Source organism: Bos taurus, chromosome 17, assembly GCF_002263795.3.
Source record: "Bos taurus isolate L1 Dominette 01449 registration number 42190680 breed Hereford chromosome 17, ARS-UCD2.0, whole genome shotgun sequence".
NCBI classification, from domain to species: domain Eukaryota; kingdom Metazoa; phylum Chordata; class Mammalia; order Artiodactyla; family Bovidae; genus Bos; species Bos taurus.
In genome coordinates this window covers 35,009,650-35,032,753 of record NC_037344.1, presented here as the reverse complement: position 1 = coordinate 35,032,753, position 23,104 = coordinate 35,009,650, and the positions used below count along the sequence as shown (strand labels likewise).

The window sequence follows — 23,104 nt, the reverse complement described above, 5'->3', positions numbered from 1 at the left end:
GTTCTACTTCTCCCATGGAACCCCGACTGATACAGGGAGGAAGGGAAGGAAATGATGGAAGGTCTCTGGCTTGGAAGATGAACTGGATGATGTATATGAAGAATCTCTAAAAAATAGCTAAAGATACATATCCAAAGCTTTTGAAAGGAACCCCCTAATGGCTCTAAAAAGAATGGAAGAAATTTTGGATTAATCTAGAGGACCCAGAAATGTAGGGGAGAGTTCATCCCCAAACCAGGACTCATTTTCATAAGGCTTCCCTCTCTAGGTCACAGATGCATCTGCCTAACTAGCTATGCAGAAAGAGAGTCATCTCTAGATAAATTTGTTTTTGGATGTATCAGATACCACTACCCTCAGAAATATGGCCAAAAACATTTATCCTACATCCATATTAATATAACTTCTTTACAATCCATTTATACATTTTTGTTTCTATATAACTATCATATAGGGTCTCAGCAATTCTAATAGATGGAGAAGATTTGCATAGCAAGGTGGCTCTGTGACCCTTAAGAAGACTAAACTAGATTATGGATTTTGGGAGAAGGAGTTACAATGGAAGGAAGGTCTCACCATCCTTTCATCACTCTTATCAAAGATAGAGAAAGTTACTCAGAAGAAATAGCTAGTATAGCTTGAAATGTGAAGTTTATTTTCAGGACCCATTTTCAAGGCATATCATGATGGCCTTCCTAGTTCTCTCTGCTGCTCACTAATCACATGGTCTGTGGCAGTTACACACTTATGATAAGGAGAAGGAGCTTTGAAAGGTGCTAAGAAGAGCAGCTCCACATTTTTTTTTCCTCTGATCCAGAACTGAAGATTTGAGGCGTGACTCACAATCATTGTGTGTGCTTAAGTTTATTTTTTTTCCAATTGATTAGGAATAACTTTATAGTATATGAGCATTTTCTAAATGTGCAAGATGTTATAAAGTTGTTCCTAGAGTATCAAGAAATTATTTTGTCAGCTGGTTTTTCTCTAGGAATTAAAAAGAAAATTTTTAATCTAGGGGAAAGCTATGAAACTGGAAAGCAAACGAGGACACCCACGTCTGTCAACCTCAGATGTCTTAAAGCATTTTACTGAGGCAGGAATTGAATTGGAATACTACTTCCCAGGTAGGTGGCTCAGTGGTAAAAAATCTACCTGCCCATACAGGAGATCCAGGAGTCTCAGGTTCAATGCCTGGGTCTGGAAGATCCCCTGAAGAAGGAAATGGCAACCCACTCCAGTATTCTTGCCTGGAGAATCCCATGGACGGAGGAGCCTGGCGGACTACAGTCCATGTAGTCGTAAAGAGTTGAGCATGACTAAGCACACATGCACTACCTCTGAGAAAGGTAAAGTCTTTGAATTATCTGCCCACTTCTCTTCATCCCCACTGCTGCTGTCCTGTCCAAGCTCACATCACATCTCCCTGGAGCATTACAGCATCCTTCTACATGGGATCCCTGCTTCCAGCCTCTCTTCCTACAGTTGTTCATAACACTCAGTAGTCAAAGGAATACTTTTTAACTATGTCAGATTATGTCACTCCTCTGCTCAAATTCCCCATGGCTTGGTTTTCCCTCAGGGCAAGAGCTAAAGTCTTTGCATTTCCCAGAAAACCAAATGATTCCCGCTTTCCCTGCTGGCTCAGATGGTAAAGAATCCACCTACAATGTGGGAGACCTGGGTTTGATCCCTCGGTTGGGAAGATCCCCTGGAGAAGGGCATAGCAACCTAGTCCAGTATTCTTGCCTGGATAATCCCATGGACAGAGGAGCCTGGTGGGCTGCAGTCCATGCCCTCGCAAAGAGTTGGACAAGCGACTCAGTGTGCTGAGTGACTAAGCACAGTATATCTCCCAAGTTAGATCTCTTTTACTCTTCAGATATGTTGGCCTTCTTGCTCTTCATTGACTATGCAGACACACTGCCTCCCCAGGGCCTTTGCACTAACTGGTGCCTTTGCTTGGAACACTTGACCACCTTCCTCACTTCTTCAAAATTTTCTGCAAATCTTACCTTCTCTATGAGACGACACTGACAGCCTTATTAAATAGCAAATTTCCACATATTTCCTCACTTCTGATCCATCTTACTCTACTTTTTTAAAAATTGTAATTATCACTTTTTAATAGCCTACATAACCCACTTATAATAAACTTGTTTATTTTTTGTATCCTCCCACTAGAATGTAAACTTCGTGGAGCTGGTATCTTTGACTTTGTGTACATTGATACAACCAAAGTACCTAGAATTGTGGCACATATTAGGGGCTCAAAAACTACTTGTGCAGTTGGATTGAATGCTCATAGTAAATACTGAGATTCAGCAGTTATAGTATAATGAGCTTTATTATATATACAGTTGGTCTTTGAACAGTAATATAGGTTTGAACTGTGTGGATCACTTATAGGTTGGATTTTTTTTCAATAAATATGTACTACAGTACTACATGTACCATGGTTGGCTGAACTCATGGATGGGTTCCTCTATATATAGAGGGCTGACTGAATTCATATGCTGTTTTCCTCTGGAGAGACAGTTGACACTTCTAAGTCCCAAATTATTCAGGGGTCAGCTGCTCAGAATCAAAAACAAGTATACAGAAAGATACAAAAATGATTTGGTAGTAAGAGTTGTCTGTCACATATGACATGATATAAATCAGAATTAAAGTGATTCTGTCTTTTGCGTCTAGGGGTGATAAGTGTTGGTCAATGTCACACCAACATCATGGCCACCTTGTTGCCCTAACAATGATAGAAACTGTCTTGAAATATAAAGAGGCAAACAAAGCATATTTCAGAAGGGATACTCAAGGACTAGCATCTGAAGTCAGTTACCCTTTGTGTAATGAATCTCCCATAATTTAGATACCATAAACTTTAATAGTTATTGAACCCTGGCAACACGGTTGGCACTGTGTGAGGTACTTTATGTACCTTAGCGTATTTAATCCTTTCCCAAGTCAGTAGATGTTGTGATTTTGCAAATGACTAAACTGAGATAGAGAAGCGCTCCGCGGTATCCTTGGTGCCACACAGATACTAAGTGGACTCACCTGAACCAGGCTGACTCCTGAGACTGCTTTCTTTGATGAGCATAAATATGAAAAAAAAATTGCAAGGAACTTGTTTGCTTGTTTGTACTTGTGACATTGACATGCTTACTCTCTCTTCCCAATTCTTCCCCTCTAAGAGAGGATTCATTACTTTCAGGATGGCTCTTGGGTTCCCTTTTGTTTTACAGAATGCAAATAATGTCTGAAAAGACAGAGGTTAGTATGCTGTTGTTGTTGCTGTTGTCTCTGAGTTTAGTCACTCAGTCATGTCCAGTTCTTTGCAACTCCATGGACTGTAGCCTGCTAGGCTCCTCCGTCCATGGGATTTCCCAGGCAAGAATACTGGAGTGGGTTGCCATTTCCTTCTCCAGGGGTTCTTCCCTACCCAAGGATCAAACCATGTATCCTGCAGTGGCAAGTGATTCTTTACCACTGAGCCTTCAGGAAAGCCCCAGAGGTTTATATAGATGCACATAATAAAATTCTGATCAAAGAAGATAGCAGCAACAGCCTACTTGGCTTTAGCTTATGGGATCGTTTTTTGAGACAATCTTAAAAAATAAATTGGCGAGGAGGGGTTCTATTTTATGGCTGTTCCAGGGATCAAACCTGTGTCCCCTGCAATGGCAGCTCAGAGTCTTAAACACCTTCATTTGTATTATTTTCTTTACATTCCACATATAAATGATATTATCCAGTATTTGTTTTTCTCTGACTTATTTCAATAAGCATAATATTCTCTAGGTCCGTCCACATTGCTGCAAATGACTGTATTTCATTCTTTTGTGAGTAACATTCCATTATATATATACATATATATATGTGTGTGTGTATATATATGTACACATGTGTATATTGTTGTTGTTCAGTCAGTAAGTTGTGGCTGACTCTCTGACCCCGTGAACTGCAGCACATCAGGCTTCCCTGTCCTTTACTATCTCCCTGAGTTTTCTCAAACTCATATCTGTTGAATCAGTGATGCCATCCTACCATCTCATCCTCTGTCACCCTCTTCTCCTCTTGCCCTCAATCTTTCCCAGCATCAGGGTCTTTTTCAATGAGTCAGCTCTTCACATCAGGTGACCTAAGTATTGTGGTCTGCTTTAGCATCAGTCCTTCCAATGAATATTCAGGGTTGATATCCTTTAGGATTGACTGGTTTGATCTCCTTGCAGTCCAAGGGACTCTCAAGAGTCTTCTCCAACACCACAGTTTGAAAGCATCAGTTCTTTGGTGCTCAGCCTTCTTTATGGTCCAACTTTCACATCCATACTTGACTACTGGAAAAACCATAGCTTTGACTATACAAACCTTTGTCAGCAATGTAATGTCTTCAATTGTTTTCTAATATGCTTTTGAGGTATGTCATAGCTTTTCTTCCAAGGAGCAAGTGTCTTTTAATTTCATGGCTGCTATCACCATCTGCAGTGAGTTTGGAGCCCAAGAAAATAAAATCCATCACTGTTTCCATTTTTCCTTGTCTATTTGCCATGAAGTGATGGGACCGGATGCCATGATATCTAGTTTTTTGAATGTTGAGTTTTAAGCCAGCTTTTTCATTCTCCACTTTGACCCTCAATTAAGAGGATTTTTTAGTTCCTCTTCACTTTCTGCCATTAAAGTGGTATCATCTGCATATCTGAGGTTGTTGATATTTTCTCCTGGCAATCTTGATTCCAGCTTGTGAACCATCCAGCCCATCTTGATTATTGCCTTGACTAATATAACAGCCAGAAGGCCCTGACTCTCAAAGTTCTCTCTCTTCAGCTTTCAGGGACTGTCTGCAAAGCTTTAGAGCAGCATCACCAGTAGAACTCTCTGCAATGCTGAAAATATTCTATATCTGTGCTGTTCAGTAGGGTAACCACTCACCACTTGTGGCTGTTGAGCATTTGAAATGTGGTTAGTGGGCTTCCCTCGTGGCTCAAATGGTAAAGAATCTGCCTGCAATGGTAGGAGGCCTGAGTTCAATCCCTGGGTCAGGAAGATCCCCTAGAGAAGGAAATGGCAAGCCACTCCAGTATTCTTGCCAGGGAAATCCCATGAACAGAGGAGACTGGAAGGCTACATACAGTCCATGGGGTTGTTAAGAGTCAGACATTACTGAGCGACTCACATTAGTGTGAGGAAGTGTGTTTTTAGTTGTATTTACTTTTAATTAAAATTAAATAGCCATATATAGTGAGTGGTTACCAGAGTATTCAGGACAGTTCTATTAGTCTGTAGTTCTGCTGCTGCTAAGTCACTTCAGTCGTGTCCGACTCTGTGCAACCCCATAGACGGCAGCCCACCAGGCTCCCCCGTCCCTGGGATTCTCCAGGCAAGAACACTGGAATGGGTTGCCATTTCCTTCTCCAATGCATGAAAGTGAAAAGCAAAAGGAAAGTCGCTCAGTCGTGTCTGACTCTTCACGGCCCCACGGACTGCAGCCTACCAGGCTCCTCCATCCATGGGATTTTCCAGGCAAGAGTACTGGAGTGGGGTGCCATCGATTTTAAATGAAGTATAGTTGATTTACAATGTTGTGTTAGTTTCAAATTTTATACCTATTATAATATAAAACAATATATATATTCTTTTTCAGATTATTTTCCTTTATAGATTATTACAATATAGTATAATTCTCTGTGCTATGTCCTTGTTGGTTACCTGTTTTATGTACAGTAGTGTATATATGTTAATTCTAAACTGTTTTATCCCTCACCCCTTTCCCCCTTGATAACAATAAGTTTGTTTTCTATGTCTGTGGGTCTATTTCTGTTTTGCATATAAATATCATATGATATCACTTATATGTAGAATCTAAAAAAGTGATACAGATGAACTTATATAGTTCTACAGTTTTATAGCACACAGTAGGCATCCCACTAAACAGACGTTCTCTTCCTCTTCTCTGTGGCCAGCCATGGTGCTACTAAAAATGTTCTGTGAAAATCTGAAATTGAACACTTAGAGCAAGGAGAGTGTTATAATTCCCTTATTCAAGAAGCACAGACTGACTTACACTCCTACTGTGCCCATAAACCAGGCATTCTGGAGAATAAACAAGTGTGACTTCTGTCTTGAGAAAGGTATGATGATCTAGGAAATTCAAACTGCACAAATACCGGAAAATCTCTTGGGTTAATACGCTAAGTGAGAGAAAATAGTTAACGTACAATTGCTATTTATGATTTTATTGCCAGTTGAAAGCATTTTAATGTAATCCCATGTATGTCGTTCCCACCATCCTCACCATCCCATCCCCAGGCCCTCTAACTCATACTGTGTTTAATCCTGACAATGATTTATGGTATTCATTTATTACCCTCCCTCCTTTTTATGCTGCTGCTGCTGCTAAGTCGCTTCAGTCATGTCCAACTCTGTGCGACCCCAGAGACGGCAGCCCACCAGGCTCCCCCATCTCTGGGATTCTCCAGGCAAGAACACTGGAGTGGGTTGCCATTTCCTTCTCCAATGCATGAAGTGAAAAGTGAAAGTGAAGTCGCTCAGTCGTGTCCGACTCTTTACGACCCCATGAACTGCAGCCTACCAGGCTCCTCCGTCCATGAGATTTTCCAGGCAAGAGTACTGGAGTGGGGTGCCATCACCTTCTCCGCTCCTTCTTATAGATGGGGTGAATGAGGCTCTGGAAGACTAGGAAACTTACCTAAGGCCCACACTGTAGTGAGTGGCAGAGAGGGCTTTGAGCCAAGGACTGTCATGATGGAAAGCTTATTTTGTCAACCATTTAGCTCTACTGCCTCTGCCTCGTTCTTTATAACACATCTTTCACATTGCTTGCTGGGTTTAGAGTATCTATGTATGTGATTCCTTTTTCTCAATTTTATTTTAATTATAAATTTATATACATAAATGGAGTTTGAATTTGGCATTTGTTGTAGCCTGGTTTACCCACTGGTGGGAGTAATCACAGAACGTAATTTACCACCCAGCCTGTCTCCTCCAGCAAGGGAGTGACAGCCCAGTGTGAACTGTGTGCTTAACATTTGTTTACAGGGCCAGGTCTTTGTATTTTCTCACATGTGCAGAATATGAAGGGAACATACTGACTATCAAATGGTTCTAGACTGGCTTCCTCATTTTCAGAGGAGAGAATTAGTAGGTCCATGAGTTTAAATTACTTGCAATGATAATTTCCCAGAAGGTAAAATTATCCTTCACCAAAGAAAAGGCAGCAGGACTTTTAAAATCCCTCTATGCACATATGAGTTATATTTCATTTTATGATATTCCTAAAATCCACTTGTTCATAAATTCAAAGTTGACAGTCTCCTGGCAGCCACTACTGCCATCTGTTGGTGCTGGGCAGAGCTGACGCGTAAGATGTTTTATATCTATGAAAGTTCTTAAGTTGAATGTTCATCACAGGAACCTCTGCATTCATTTAAAAAAAAAAAAAAGTAAATCATGTGGAGTCAGGTAGACCCGAGTTCAAATCTTGATTGTGCTTCATGCAAGAAGTGTAACCACTTTCATTCTTCATTTTCCGTTTGTAAAATGCAGGTAATATCTAATTCACAGGGATCTGTTAAGGATTAAGTAACACAAATATATCTGTTTGGGCAAATGCTAGCCAAAACTTAAGTGGCTTAACATAGTCTCCTGTTAACGTCACTGTACCTTGCTCACATCACAGGCCAAAATGGACGCTCCAGACCACCGGCAGCTCTCATCCAAGTGGTGATTCCTTACCAAGCTCCTTCCATCTCATTATGCCACCATCTTCAACTCTGGCCTCCAGGGTCACCAACTCCACCAGCAGAGCAAGAGGAAAGGGCATGAAGGTATGCAAGGAAGTTTTCATGGGCCAGGCCTAGGGCTGCATACATACATCCATCTCGTTGTTGTTGTTGTTGTTGTTCAGTTGCTAAGTCATGTCCGACTTTTTGTGACCCCATGAACTGCAGCACACCAGGCTTCCCTGTCCTTTACCATCTCCCCGCATTTGCTCAAACTCATGTCCGTTGAATCAGTGATACTATCTAACCATCTCATCCTCTGTCGCCCCTTTCCTCAGTCTTTCCCAGCTTCAGGGTGTTTTCCAATGAGTCAGCTCTTCACATCAGTTGGCCAAAGTATTGGAGCTTCAGCATCAGTCCTTCCATGAATATTCAGGGTTTAGCCATGAAATTAAAAGACTCTTACTCCTTGGAAGGAAAGTTATGACCAACCTAGATAGCGTATTCAAAAGCAGAGACATTACTTTGCCAACAAAGGTCCTTCTAGTCAAGGCTATGGTTTTTCCTGTGGTCATGTATGGATGTGAGAGTTGGACTGTGAAGGAGGCTGAGCGCTAAAGAATTGATGCTTTTGAACTGTGGTGTTGGAGAAGACTCTTGAGAGTCCCTTGGACTGCAAGGAGATCCAACCAGTCCATTCTGAAGGAGATCAGCCCTGGGATTTCTTTGGAGGGAATGATGCTAAAGCTGAAACTCCAGTACTTTGGCCACCTCATGTGAAGAGCTGACTGATTGGAAAAGACTCTGATGCTGGGAGGGATTGGGGGCAGGAGCAGAAGGGGATGACAGAGGATGAGATGGCTGGATGGCATCACTGACTCGATGGACATGAGTCTGAGTGAACTCCAGGAGTTGGTGATGGACAGGGAGGCCTGGTGTGCTGCAATTCATGTGGTCGTAAAGAGTCGGACATGACTGAGCAAATGAACTGAACTGATTTCCTTTAGTATTGACTGGTTTGATCTCCTTGCTGTCCAAGGGACTCTCAAGAGTCTTTTCCAGCCCCTTGGTTCAAAAACATCAGTTCTTCAGTGCTCAGCCCTCTTTATGGTCCAACTCTCACATTCATACATGACCATTCCATTCATCACAGATCAATCTCATGGTTGCATCTCACTGCTGAGAAAATGCGGAAACATGGTCCAGACGTGTCTGCCACAGTCATGATTTTTAGCAACAGAAACATGAGCATCACTTTAGTGCAGTTATACATTTTTCTTTATGTATTGTGTAACACTGCTTACACTTTTCTCAGTTTTTTGTATGACACAGACCTGAAACTAAAAGGCAATGTGGTATGGTGAAATGAGCAGTCTTGGAGATGTGGCTTCCAGTCCTGTGATCTTGGCCATATCACTTGGCCAATCTGAACCCTAGTCCTTATCTGAAGAAGGATGGGAGTAAAGCCAGTAGATAACTGCATGGTCTGCCCTCAATTTCATCTCTGATTCTATAGGTTTACAGCTTCGTGCACAGAGGTGATGCAAAACAAAACAAAACGTGCCATAACTTTGAGTAGGCAAGTGATAGAACACAAGTTTTTGATGGGTTTAGATGGGAAGACTTCTAAAAGAGAAGTTGCTTTAAACCCATTCTTGGAGGAGGTGATGGTTCTGAGTAGAGGGAATGAGATATGGGATGCTATGCAAAGAAGGCATGAAGAAGATAATGAAAAGAATCTAAAGGAGTGGGTATGATGAGGAGAAGCACCTGGCTGAAAAGGGGGAATGTTTCGGAGTAGGGCTGGGGGTGTATTAAAGATGTAGTTTGTTAGGAGTTAATAATGGACCACCAGACTCAGGTGGTCATATTTAATCCAAAAAGATACCAGTAGGAAGCCAATTATGGGTTTGTTTTTTTTTATGGGTAATGGTTTTTGTATGTATAAGTGACATCATGAAAAACTGCTAGTCATTATGAAAAGCAGTCTGATTAGATCATAGCTTGACTGTGACATAGTATTTGATATGACAGTACTTCTTATTAAATTCCTGAAATTCTAATGTCTAAATACTCCACAAGTAATTTTTCAAAATATTAGTTATCTGAATTATATACTCATTTCAAGGTTAAGAAAAAAAATTTTTATCCAGTAATGGAGAAAAGCTGAGGATGTGGGAAAAATCAAATGGTTCACATTGAAAGAGAGCCCTCATTTCTCTGCTTTATTTTATTTTTAATCAAGGTAAATATGTAAGTAAGACATGAGTCAGAGCAAGCTCAGAAAGTACCTAGAAGCCTTCAGCATTTGAAACATGCGAGCTGGTTTCATGTGGGTGAAGTTTGGTTTTCAGGAAGACACATTGAAAATAGAACTTGTTTATTTAGACTTTGCCATTGCCATTCTTAGGGAACAGACACACAAGGATGTTCGAAGAACCAAGATGGGGAAGAACTTCTTCTTGGGAACTGCTGCAGAGCTTTGACTGGAGAGAATATGGCCCCCCAGCGCACACCCTGTGAACACTGCAGCTTTTGTCTGGACCAAGTTTGGGGAGGTGCAGTCTTAGAGAATCTGGGCAGAAGTTCAGTCCAGTCTTTCAACCAGGTCTCCACTGAAGGCCTCTGTCACACTCTCGAGAAACACTAGAGGACTGAACACTCCATGGGAAAGCTGTTGATGACCACTTGACGCTCCTTCAGCTCTAGTAAGCTCTTGGAAAGCACTATTTCTGGGTTTGTTTGTTTGTTTGTTTGCTGGCTTGTGTTTAAGAAAATGGTTACATTTTAGATAGGTAACCATTTGTTATGTACTACATATGAGTTTTTTTACACAAATGAAATACTCAACTGTTAAATAACCACGTGACCTTGGCAAGTCACAAGACTTTTTTCTGGGCTTTGGGCTTTGGTTTTCTTCTCTGTAAAACACAGAGACTACACTATATAATCTCCAAAGCCTCTTCCTGATCTGAAATGATAAATTCTAATTCAAACAACTTCCTCTTTCTGGTGAAGTTACATGAAGCCTGAGGTTGCTTTATCACCTTGTTCTAAATCTCTATCACTCTTTAGAAGTATAGGAGAAAGACCGGCAGCCCGTCGAGCGTGCCCTGTGAGAAGGAGCCTCTCTTCAGCGCAGCCGCACAATGGTGGGAGACTGAGCTCAGAGCTGTTTCCCTCCCACCCCCACAACAGGGGGGTGTTCACACCTTTACGCTTCTTAGAAACACCGGCGGCTTTTATTGTGGCTCTGCAGTACATGCTCTGGCTGAGCGCACTTTCCAGTTTGGCAGTAGTTTATTTACTGTCTACTCTTATTCTTTATCCACTTCCATGTTTTTAAGTGGGTTCTACTACTTCCTTAGAAGTTAATTTCTTCTACAGCAAGACCATATCCTAAATAGAGCAGTTATACCTAAAGTGTTCAGGAGAGAGTATGTGATAATAATGTAATATTCAGTGCTGGGAGCTAGAAAAATAGCATAGGATTTTAGAGCTAAGCTAATTTGGTAGCCATCAGCCACAGGTGACTTTTAAAATTGAAATTAACTATATGTGAATTCAATTAAAAATTCTTCCTCTCTGTCCTACTAACCACATTTCAAGTGCCCAGGAGTCATATTTAACTGGTGATACCATTTTGAACAACCCAGATACAGCACATTCCATCACCACAGAAAGTTCGATTGGACAATGCTGCCTTAGAGATCAACTAGTCATAGAATCATATTCTTAAGAGATGTCAGGGAGCTTTAAATACACTAATACCCTCTTCTATCCAGGACGGTTCAAATCTTTCCAGGACCAAAGAATTTGTCACCTCACAAAGTGGTCCATTCCATTTGGGGAAAACTTTATATTAGAAGTTCTTCCTTAAACTGAGTCAAAATCCATCTCTGTAACTTCTGCTCTCTCTCTTTACACATTCGATAAGTATAATAATTCTTTGACTTGGAACTTCATCAGAGGGACAACACCACTATTGTGTCAACTTTATCTCCTCTTTTCCAGTTAACCGGTCCCCCCAGGGAAGAGGCTGAGGCCCGGAGCAGTTCTGCCTTACGCCTCACAACTCCATGACAGAGCTGGGACCGAATCCAGGTTTCCATTTGGTATGTTCCAGTCACACTTTCCCTGGAGAAGGCAATGGCAACCCACTCCAGTACTCTTGCCTGGAAAATTCCCTGGATAGAGGAGCCTGGTGGGCTATAGTCCATGGGGTCGCAGAGTCAGACATGACTGAGCGACTGACACATACAGTCACACCTTACTGCTTCCACAGCTATACCATTAAAGAATATGAGTATATGATTTTATAGGGCTTCCCAGGTGGTCCTAGAGGTAAAGAACCCGCCTGCCAGCGCCAGACATGAAGAGACATGGGTTCGATCCCTGGGTCAGCAAGATTCCCTGGAGAAGGGCATGGCAACCCATTCCAGTATTCTTGCCTGGAGAGCCCCATGGACAGAGGAGCCTGGTGGGCTATAGTCCACGTGGTCACAAAGAGTCAGACACGACTGAGGCAACATAGCATAGCATAGCATATACGAGTTTACAGAATTTAAGTTCATGGTCTTTTACTTTTCTTTCCATTTTGTTGTTGTTCTCCATTGTTGTATTCTCTTTTTTCACCACATGCTGCCTAAGAGACACTAGACTATTTCTCCCCCAATAGAACAAAGATTACTGGAACTCTGTACAAGTATTTCAGAACATAAAACAATTGCTTCCCTGCCCCTAAAAACCTCAGCTGCCAAGCATAGCAATCACATTGAATGGCTTACTTCAGTTTGCTGCTTTGACAGCAGTATGAGGATAGAAGAGGAAGCCAGAGGCACACGAGGCAAATGATCACTTCCACATGGTGTCTAAAGGATGCTCCTGATAACTATTCAGTAGAAAGGCCATGGGGCTCTTTGGAGACTCCACAAGTGAGATGTTGTGTTAAATGCCTGTTACAGCTTCAGATCTGTTTGACAAATGCTCTTTAAGGTATGGGGTCTGTCCTTGGTCAACAAAGATGATTGACACAAGGCCTTTACCCTCCAGGCACTGGCAGGGAAGCCAGGTGGAGTCAACGAACAGGCAAGAACCAGTCTAGATGACCCTACTGAACACCTGGATGTGTGTGTTTCAAAGCAACCGGCAGGGCAGTCTCAGAGCTCAGCTGGTCACATGCAGTTGCTGCCACAGTGAAGCACTGAGAGTCACTCAATAAGAGGATCCACAAACCCATCTTCCTAGGGGAGAGGACTCTGACCAGATGTGTCTAGGCCCAGCAGGATGTCAGGCACTGCACAGCTATCTTCTGTACCAACAACAACAAAAAAATGGTACCTGATTCACTTTAATAAATTTGGCATACCATCAGAAATAATAATAATGTCACCAAGTTCCACTACCAGCCATGCCCCTTTAATAGCCAGTGTTAGGTCCATGGTTGACTCTGTGTATGTGTGCATATATTCATATGTGTATTTGCATAGATTTTATAGAGAATTATTTTATATATGTGTGTACACATACATATGTAGGTATGATTTTATGTTATGTGTTTTACATTTTAATGGTCTTATAATTTGTGCATAAATATATATTTATATAACACATATTTCTAGTTGTGATACTTATATAGTATTTTTATTTAATACATATTGTGTATATGTAGGCATGTATACATACTAAGGACATTCCTGGAAGAATACACAAGAAATTTTTCCTGGTAGTTACCTTGGGAGAGTAGGAATGGGAATCTTGGGGCTAGAGTAGGGAAGGATATATTTGTGCTTCATTTTATAGCCTTTAATTTTTTACTGTCCATTCATTACTGTTAGAGCAATGAAATGTTTTTATTAAAACTGGGTTACACTAAGGACACTATCATCTATCTTTACCCCATCTTGCAATATGAGCTACAATGTACAGTCAGTTAGAAGACCTGTTTCAGCCTGGGTTTATCCAGGCACCTTACCTTAGATTATTGAAGTTGCTATGTCTTTTCTGTGAACTCCTAAATGCAGGTGCATAACACTTGCTGGTCAAAGAGTACTCACAACTACCCAGCCTGCCTGAAATCATCTAGACTCTGGTCCTCTGCATTAGCCTGTTTGTGAAAAGGGATGTGCGTAGTAGGAGTAGACTGTGTTGTAATAACAGGGAAAGTGGTGGGAGCAGGAAGAAGAGGAAGGAGAGTAGTACAGGCTAAGGCATCAGAGGGTGGGAGAGGAGGCCCCCGGGAGCCCTGATGTAACCCAGGCTTCCTTGTGGAAGAGCGCTCCCTCTCTGACATGAGGCCTGAGCTGCCATAACTTGCCCCTATTCTCAGCTGATGTGTGAAGATCTTTGCTGGGACAACAAGGTATCATTCTAGATAGTTTCATGAGAACATGGTAAAATCCGTGTCTCCTTGAGCTGCCTCCCATCGTTCTCTGTCAGTGTCCTTTATTAACTCTCTTGAATCCTCTTATTTAATTATTAATTCAACCAGTGTTTATTGAGTCTCTCCTCTGTGCTCAGTCCTGTGGATATGGGATACATATGATACTATCCCAACCATCAAGCTAGTCTCTATTCACAGTGGGTAAGGACATAAAAGTAACCATTGCAACGTAGCATGTTTACTGGTATAGGAGGGAGCTGTGCAGAGTGCTAAGATGGTGACTGAGGGACAGGAAAGAGACATTTCAGTATAGGTAAGAGTTTGCCACACAGGAGGCTTTGAACAGAGAGGCTTGGAAATGCATGATAGACACAGAGGAAAGTGAATAATTGGATTTGGCTGCCATGCAGAGTAAGTGCAAAGTGTGTTAGTTGGCTCAGTCATGTCCGACTCTTAGTGATCCCAAAGTCTCTCCATGGAATTCTCCAGGCAAGAATACTGGAGTGGGTTGCCATTCTCTTCTCCAGGGGATCTTCCCAACCCAGGGATCGAACCCAGGTCTCCTGCATTACAAGCAGATTCTTTACTATCTGAGACTCCAGGGAAAGATTTGCAAAGGGACAGAGCAAAACTGAAAAGCCTGGGCAGAGTCAGATTGTTTTGTGTCATGCTAAGGAATCTGCACTCTGTCCAGTAGACAAAAAAAGGGTTAGAGAAGGTGGGATTCCCTTCATTTGATTTTACATCTTTTAAAAAAACATTGTTTATTTGGCTGAACCATGTCTTAGTTGCTGCATGCGAGCTCTTAGTTGTAACATGTGGGATCTAGTTCCACCAGGGATCAAACCCAGGCCCCTACCCTGGGAGTGCAGCATCTCAGCCTCTGGACCACAAAGAAAGCCCTCAATCTTACATCTCTTGTGAAGGAACAGTTATTTACCTTTAACAAATTAATAATGTATTCATAATGAGAACTTTTTGACCTACTTATTTTATTACAAAGTACATACAATTTGTCATTTATATTCAGTTTCTCTCAACTAATTGCTTTTGGCCACTCAATATTAGTAAGCATAAAGCACAGAAGAAATTCTAAACCCATTGGGAATCAAAATCCCATTTGATGAGTTGATGAAAGTTATGATTTTTCCTCCCATTAAAATGTAGATTAAAATATTGCATGTAATTCAGGGGACTTTTTGGAACTCTTTTTAAAATTCCTGAGTCCAGGGTTGTATAGAAAATCAAATAAAAGTTTTGTTTCTAATAAAGAAATTATAGAGTCTTATGTACTTACTTAAAGCCTCATAGAGTTCAAAAGAATGAATTAAAAAATCTTATTTCAGTGATAAAGTCTGAGGTAATATCCCAAATACAGTATGGGGTATTGAAGTATTTTGAAGACTTTTTTTAAAAAGACCTCTAACTCATATTAATATGGATAGGGTCACTAAGCTATTTTAGGATGCCCAAACAAGAAATGAAAGAGGAAATAATCCTATAAAATAAGGTGAAAAACAGTTTCATCAGATGTCAAGTTTTCAAAAGTCTCTTAACTGCTGCTACGTAAATGCTGGGATGAGTTTGTAACCATAAATAAAGATCTTTCCAATTTAAGACTTGCTAACTTTCAGAATAAAATGTGATTCTTGTATTGATTTATTGACCCAAGAGACCCTTGAAATTGCATTCTTTTTCATGTGGAGTGAGGATAACAGATTTCGGAAATATTATTACTGAACTTTCCTGTTTGGATCTGCAGAGAAGGGGAGGTAGGAGGTGATGGGGGTGTACTGGAACATTTTGTGGCAGGAGTGCAAAGAAAAAGATTCATTGTTTGGCTTCTGAAAACCAAAATAGGATTTTCATGTTTTGTTTGTTTGTTTGTTTTATTGCTGGAAACAATAAAACCTAATTTCATTGAAAACAAAGAACAATTTTTCTAAATTCCTATTTGTCCTATTAACATGGGAAGAACCTGATCTGGTAACTTGGTCTTGAGGTTTGGTGTAAGGAAGGAGGATTAGAAAGTTGAATTAGAAAGGTGGAAGAGTGTGGAAAGAACTGGTGAAGTGGCCAGCGGGGGAGAAGGGAGGGAGGAGAGGAGGGACTGAGCCCCAGCCCCCTCCCCTTGGCTTGCAGGCTCCGGAGGGCAGACGTATCTGCTGGCCAAGCTGAGCAGCCTTACTCCTATTTGTGAATGTGGGAGAGACTGGCCTGCAGGGCATGTGGGGCCACCACACACTCAGGAAGAGTCTGAGCTCGCCCTCTGGAGCCGCCCTTGGCACTCAGGTGATGCAGAGAGTTCTTGGGTTCCTGCTGGCAGGATGAGGGCTGCAGCAGAAGCAATTGTATGTTGACCAACTTGGCAGAAATCCCCAGGTAGGAGCAAGTGGCTCTGAAGCCAGGTTGCAGCCAACCTCCAGGGGCCAAGTCACCAGAGAGGAACCTTGGCCTCAGGCCAAACTGAGAGAACACAGCCGGTCATACCAGCCCCAGACTTCAAGAGCTGCCAGCAGCAGCATGCCCGGGGCAGAAGCAGAACAGCCAGAGTGCAGAGAACACCAGCCAGCGTGTGGCCAGGGATGCCACAGAGAGCGTAGCAAAGCCCCTCATTCAGCTAACCTCTGCCCCATATGAATAGAAGGAGAATTCTCAGACAAGCATGAAATGAACGACTGAATCACCCAAAAGAAGCCATTTGAACCAGCTCTGACTCATGGTATCATATCATACTTGCATAGATTGAAATTTAGACAGAAATAATCAGTTCTTTATTGATGCATTTAAATGCCCCCTCCATCCAGCAGGATGGGAACTCACAAAGAAAGATGAAGTTAACCGTAGAAACACAAAGAAGCTGCATTTTCTTGGTACTTGGAAGTCTACCGTGAGTGAATTTGGAATCCTGTTTCCTATTTTTTTCCGCTACACAATCCTACCACAAATTTAGAATTATATTGTAATTTATTCTTTGTTTTGAAAAATGAGGAAAAATCCAAATGTAATTAACAGGGCTTATAATTTTAAGTGCACGTGTCATATATCACTGTATATGTTTAATATATGTGTGACTTTTCTGTTACGTAGACCACATAGTCTGTGTGTTTGTGTATGTGTGATACATATTAATATATGTATATATCTTAATAGTCTCTATTTCCTTTTTTTCGCTACATTTCCTGTGTGCTGAGCTGGGGTATTTATTCTTCTGAATGATGCAATGGGTTAACAAGATAGTATATCAGGAAGGAAATCTTCTAAGGTACAAGGACCTTGACACTACAGTTTGTTTCGGTTTGATTAAACAGATGGAATTCCACGCAAGTGGAAAGTTGTGAAGGCGGACACCTAGAGCGCGTACATCAGTGAACAAAAGTGGTAGGCAGTCACTGAGATGAAAGGTGGCGGGGTGGTGTCTGGCATCTCACCTTTTACCAGCAGTACTCTGCTGCTTTGAGGCTTCAGGTTAAAAATCCAGGTTTTATAACAAGAAGAAAAAGTGATGTTTTTGTTTGTAAAGGGTTCAAACTCCTAACCATCAGAGAAGAGAGTGGGTGATTACCTGGAACGTTTCTCTCAAAAAGTAATTCTTTTATGAACATGTAGAGGAAGCACCAGGAGCTATAGTTAATGTGGGAGGTTTTTTTAAAAAAAAAATTATTGACATTTATAAAAAGAATTATTCTTCATTTTGTAAATAGATGTTAGGGAGACATCAAAAGTCAACCCCAAAATTTTAAATGCAGTATTTTGGAAAGTTTGGTGTGACCTAATTTTGGTTAACTGGAAAAATTTCTAATTAAAGATGAACATGTTTGAAGTAACAGAATGCTTACAGGACACATTATTTCCTACTAATTCTGTAATGTTGAAACAAGAATTAATGGAAAACAATAATGTGAAAATCCAAATTTAACTTTTTTCTTCATTTTTGAGAGGGACATAAATCTTGCCACTTTAACTAGAATCTGTTTTCTTTCTGCTTACATTTTTACAGCACACAGGGTTGGAGAAATCTAGAGTAAATATCTTAACATCATGTGAAGTTTAGATGCATTATTTCAAGTGAAGAAAAAAAATGTCCAATTTGAAATAGAGGAAATATCCTTAATGTTAGTGGGTGTTTGAACGTGTGATATCTATAAAGAGAACAGCAAACGGAGAGCGCATATTTTAGAAGAGAATCCATCAGTGAGATAAACCAAGAAATTCTGATTTGGGTCATTTAACACTTGTATCATTTTTGTATACTTGATTTCCTTTTGTTTCTTCTTTTCTGTTTAGTGGTACAAGTGGTTTGTGGCCAAAGAAAGTGGAGACGGCTTGATTATGTGCCATCACCCAAATTCACCAGCACTCTGAGAAGCAACAAGCTAGTCAGTGATGATGGTAAGCAGCACTCATGAGGAAACCACTTCAAAAAACTAAGGTCAGTGTTCACAGGACAGTGTTACTGCAAAGCTCCATGCAGAATAAAGATTTCTTCTAAACAGAGGAGTGCTGTCAAGGAAGGGAGGGCATGAGTGCAATGAGGAGTGTGGAGCAAACGGCAGGGATTTTGAGGACTGACTGCCCTGGATTTCAACCTTACTTTCAGTATCAGTTGGGAAAAGTCACTTCAGCTCTCTGCTCTCTTGCCTTGTCACATATCAAGTAGGAGTAAGGATACAGACCTTTAAGATTATTATGAATATTAAAGTAAGTAAAAATATTAGTTAAAGTGCTAAGTTCAGATCAGATTTGAGGGGACTTTATTCATTGGTGGTTGTTTAGCCGCTAAATCATGTCCAACTCTTTGTGACCCCATGAACTGCAGCATACCAGGCTTCCCTGTCCTTCACTGTCTCCTGGAATTTGCTCAAATTCATGTCCATTGAGTTGGTGATGCCATCCAACTGTCTCATCCTCTGTCACCCCCTTCTCCTCCTGCCATCTGTCTCTCCCAGCATCAGGGTCTTTTTCAGTGAGTCAGCTCTTCACATCGGATGGCCAAAGTACTGGAGATTCAGCTTCAGCATCAGTCCTTCCAATGAGTATTCAGGGTTGATTTTCTTTAGGACTGACTGGTTTGATCTCCTTGTAGTCCGAGAGACTCTCAAGAGTCTTCTCCAGTTCCTGGTATTTCTACTTAAGACAAATTAGAGAATAAGTATATGCAGATTAAATGCTTTAACATGATGATCTACTCATTTTTATGAGCACACATGCCCTCCCTAGGGTCTCCCCCTAGGGGAACATGGGCTGATGTGGGGAGTCATTAGTTCCTACCCCTTGGCAGCTCTGGAAACCTCAATCTCAATGCTTTCCCACTCTACCTCCAGTTATTATTCAGATGATTCAGGTGAATCCTCTGTGCTTTATCAGGTTTATGGTTAATTCCGCTCATTCAGAGAAAACTAAGTGTTTTTTAATCCTTTCTAGAATAATTCAGAAATAATCTACAGAGGGCCTTCCCTTGCCAAGGGCTTTAATTTCCTTTACCTTCTTTTCCCATTTGATGATGATGATAATGAGAGCAGCTGTCATTTAGTCAGGACCTGTTACATACTAAACACTGTGCTAAGTCCTTTAAGTACATTATCCTTCCAACAATTCAGAAAAGTGTATATTTTTATCTACATGTAAGTTTGTTGATATCAAGGGTGACCCCTTACTAGGCAACATTTCTGAAATATCTGGAAGTGAGCTTTCTGAACATTTTGGTTCTGTACCTGAAGCGATGACTTTGCCACCTGCCATCCTAGAGAATATGGACCCCTCAGGCCACTTGGCCTTCTCCAGTGGTGACTTCTCATTCTGGTCAGCCACACTGTAAGGCCATACTTCCCACATCTCTCCCTGAGCCTAGGGTTCAGGGAAACCAGGATGGTCCAATTGGAGCCCTTCTTGTTAGCCAAGAGGGCTCACTGAGTTCTTCAACTTAGTCACTTGTTCTTAGCCCAGAGCTCCTGGGAAAGACCCTTAAATGTCCTCTTGAGTCCCTAACTCCTTTCATCATGCATTTTCACTGTGTAAAACAGTATCACTTCCACACATCCCTAAATTGCACTGTATGAATGAATCCCTCCCTGAACTAAGCACTCTCACATGAAATAATATCTCATATGATGTTCATAGTAGAATTCAAGTATTAAAAATGTCTGTGATTCAGAAATATCAAATAGCTTTGCTAAGATGACCCCGGCACTAGGCTCTAGGTCTTTTGACTTCAAGTTTAGGACTTTTTCTGCAATACTAGTCTGTTTCCTGATCTTGTCAACAATATATTTTCAGGAATGTCAGAAGTAAGACAATATCCATTCATACCTTATTTAAATGCTTATTCAATTCTATGGAAAATGATGATCTTATGATGATCATGTCATTTATACATAGTAGCATATAACAAATTTAAGTGTTGAATGCTAAGGAACATTAAGTACTTAAAACATTTTAAAAGAGTGATTCACTACCATTACTAAGAAAGTATGTGATGGGAATGATTCACCATAGAAAGTTTAAATGAGACTTTGAAATAGACAATGTACGAATCACAAATAAATGTAATAGAGAGAGAAGAAAAAAAAAATTGTGGTTGCTTTTCTTACAACTAAATATCATTTTACTAGAAAAGGGTTTGGCCAGTCTATTGATTCATCCTGAACGGATGCTGTTTTTTGTTTTAGATTTTTTTTTAAAAAAACCCACTGCTCATTTTAATAATTTCATTTCTATTTCTTCTTCTCCTTCTCAGTATCCTTCTACTCCTCCTTCTCTTCCCCTTTTTCTTCTTCCACCTACTCGTTCTTTTTCTTTTTTTAATTTCTTTGAGTATTAAAATGATCTTATGCAAAGAAATCACATATTTAATATCTATCACAAAACTTAATATCTAATCAAAAATTAGTACCTATCAAAATGAATTTTATGTTTGGCTTTATTTATTCTTTTTTCTCTTTGCCTACAGATAATGCCTATAATTTTTCTCTGAGGGAGATAAAGATATTAGAATGATCTGCCTGTAAAGGTAGAATAAGAGAAGAGTCAGTGTTGAGATGTGATGAACTCACTCTTCAGGGAAGATTTTAAGCTTATGTAAGAGAGTATATTGTTAGAATTCTCCAGAGAAACTGAGCCCATAGGAGATTGATCTATCTATCTATCTATGAGAGAGATTTATTTTAAGGAATTGGTTCACACACACATCATTGTAGAGGCTAGTGAGTTCGAAAGCTGCAGGGTGGACTGCAGGCTAGAGACATGGGGAAAGGAAGCACTGCGCCTTCAGTCTGCAGTCCACATGCCTCACAGAATTCCCTTTTCTTCACGGGAAGTCAATTTTCTTCTATCTATGTCTTCACCTGCTTGCATGAGACCCACCTACATTATGGAAGATAACCTGCTTTTACTCAGAGTCTGCTGATTTAAAGGTTAATGTCATTTAAAATAATACTTTCACAGAAATATCTAGAATAGTGTTTGACCAAATCTCTAGGTACTATGGCCTAGCAAAGTGAACACCCAAAATTAACTACCACATCTGATTAGAGAGGTCATCATGCCTGCAGAGAGAGCTTTAGCCTTGTCCTGTTTTCAACTCTATCAGAATAAGCAGACTGGTGATCAGTCTGCTTACTCTGATAAAGTTGAAAACTGGTCCCTTAATAAGCTGTGTCAAATACAACTTCTCTCTCTGGCTTAGCCAGAAATTTCTGTTTTTTACAAACTGAAACCTGGTTCCCTACATTTATGGAAATTTGGAAGGGAAATTATTGCCTCAATCCCAACTAAAGTGTCACAAATAGCAATACTAACAAAACTGGTAAAAGCCTTTCCTCCAAAATCTAAAGATCTGACAGCTCCTTCCCCACTAGTCACTTAATGGTACTAACCTATGGGGTTATTAGAGTCACTCTTCCATAATTTCCTAAGAATTCCAGTTCTCCAATTGCTTTCTTCTAATTTCTAATGACTCTGTTCCCCATTCTGTCTTATAAATGTAAGAATAGCCTAACAGCAGTTGAGTCAGAGCTGGGGAAAGCAGAAGTTGTGGGTCCTGATTCTCACAATTCTGAGTAATCCCACCCTCCCTGGGGGCTTCTACCTGAAGAAGTTGCTGCTGTGTGTGTGTGTGTGTGCACGCACGCACACGTGCACGCACACATGTCCATTTATCTTTGATGGGTGACGAAGAGTTGAGAGAAGGATTTGAAAGACATAATATAAAGAGGGGATTGGAATTTTCTTGATCGTTTTTTTTGGTTCACTCTCCTTAATGCTTAAAAAATTAGGACTGAGAGGGTGTAGTGAAGTTTTTTTAAAACATACTGGCTGTAATGTAAAAAGTTCATCTATCCTTCTCCATCAGGATTTGCATTGTGCTGGTGCTGTCAAGAATAGAGTGTAAAAACTGAAACTGGAAGAGGAAAAAGGTATCCCAAGCTGCAGGTGTATGGGTCTATTGAGAGTTTGTGGGGAAATGACCTGACCAGATTGGACACCAGCAAGAAATGAGATTGGATAAGGAGAGCACAAAACCACATTTTGGAGGGTCTTGGAAACCCCACTGAGATGAGGCTTGTTACAATTGTATTGTAATAAGTAGGCAAAGAGACTGGATGGAAGGGGGCTGGTGAGAAGTGAACAGAGTGAACAGAGGGCCAAGGAGCTTTGGGAAAAAACCACACTCCTAGACGGTGAGAAGAGGTGGCTGGTGTGTATCTTCTCCCATTGTTACCTAACTGAACTCGGGTCCACTGGTTCAATACGTAGCAAAGCCCATCCACTGACACTGGGTTGTGGGGAAGGAAAGACAGTGTTTACTGCAGGCACCAAACAAAGAAAACAGGCAGCTAGTGCTCAAAAGATCAGAACTCCCCTGTGGCCTTCAAGGAAGGGTTTTTAAAGCCAACGATAGGGGTGTGGGTTGCAGGATGCCTGATTAGCTCATGAACATTCTTCTGCTTGTTTGGTGGTGAGGTAACAGGATGATGTTTCAGGAGTC

At 40.8% G+C, this 23,104-nt stretch overlaps 1 long non-coding RNA gene across 1 annotated transcript; it reads left to right on the top strand.

Annotated features, from left to right (window-relative positions):
• Nucleotides 1–409: 409 nt before the first annotated feature.
• Nucleotides 410–18,980, top strand: LOC112442027 (uncharacterized). The gene is made up of 5 exons (XR_003030011.2): nucleotides 410–1,124; nucleotides 7,694–7,841; nucleotides 10,147–10,444; nucleotides 11,751–11,851; nucleotides 18,406–18,980. It is a non-coding gene; the product is annotated as an uncharacterized lncRNA (long non-coding RNA).
• The last annotated feature ends 4,124 nt before the right edge of the window (nucleotides 18,981–23,104 follow it).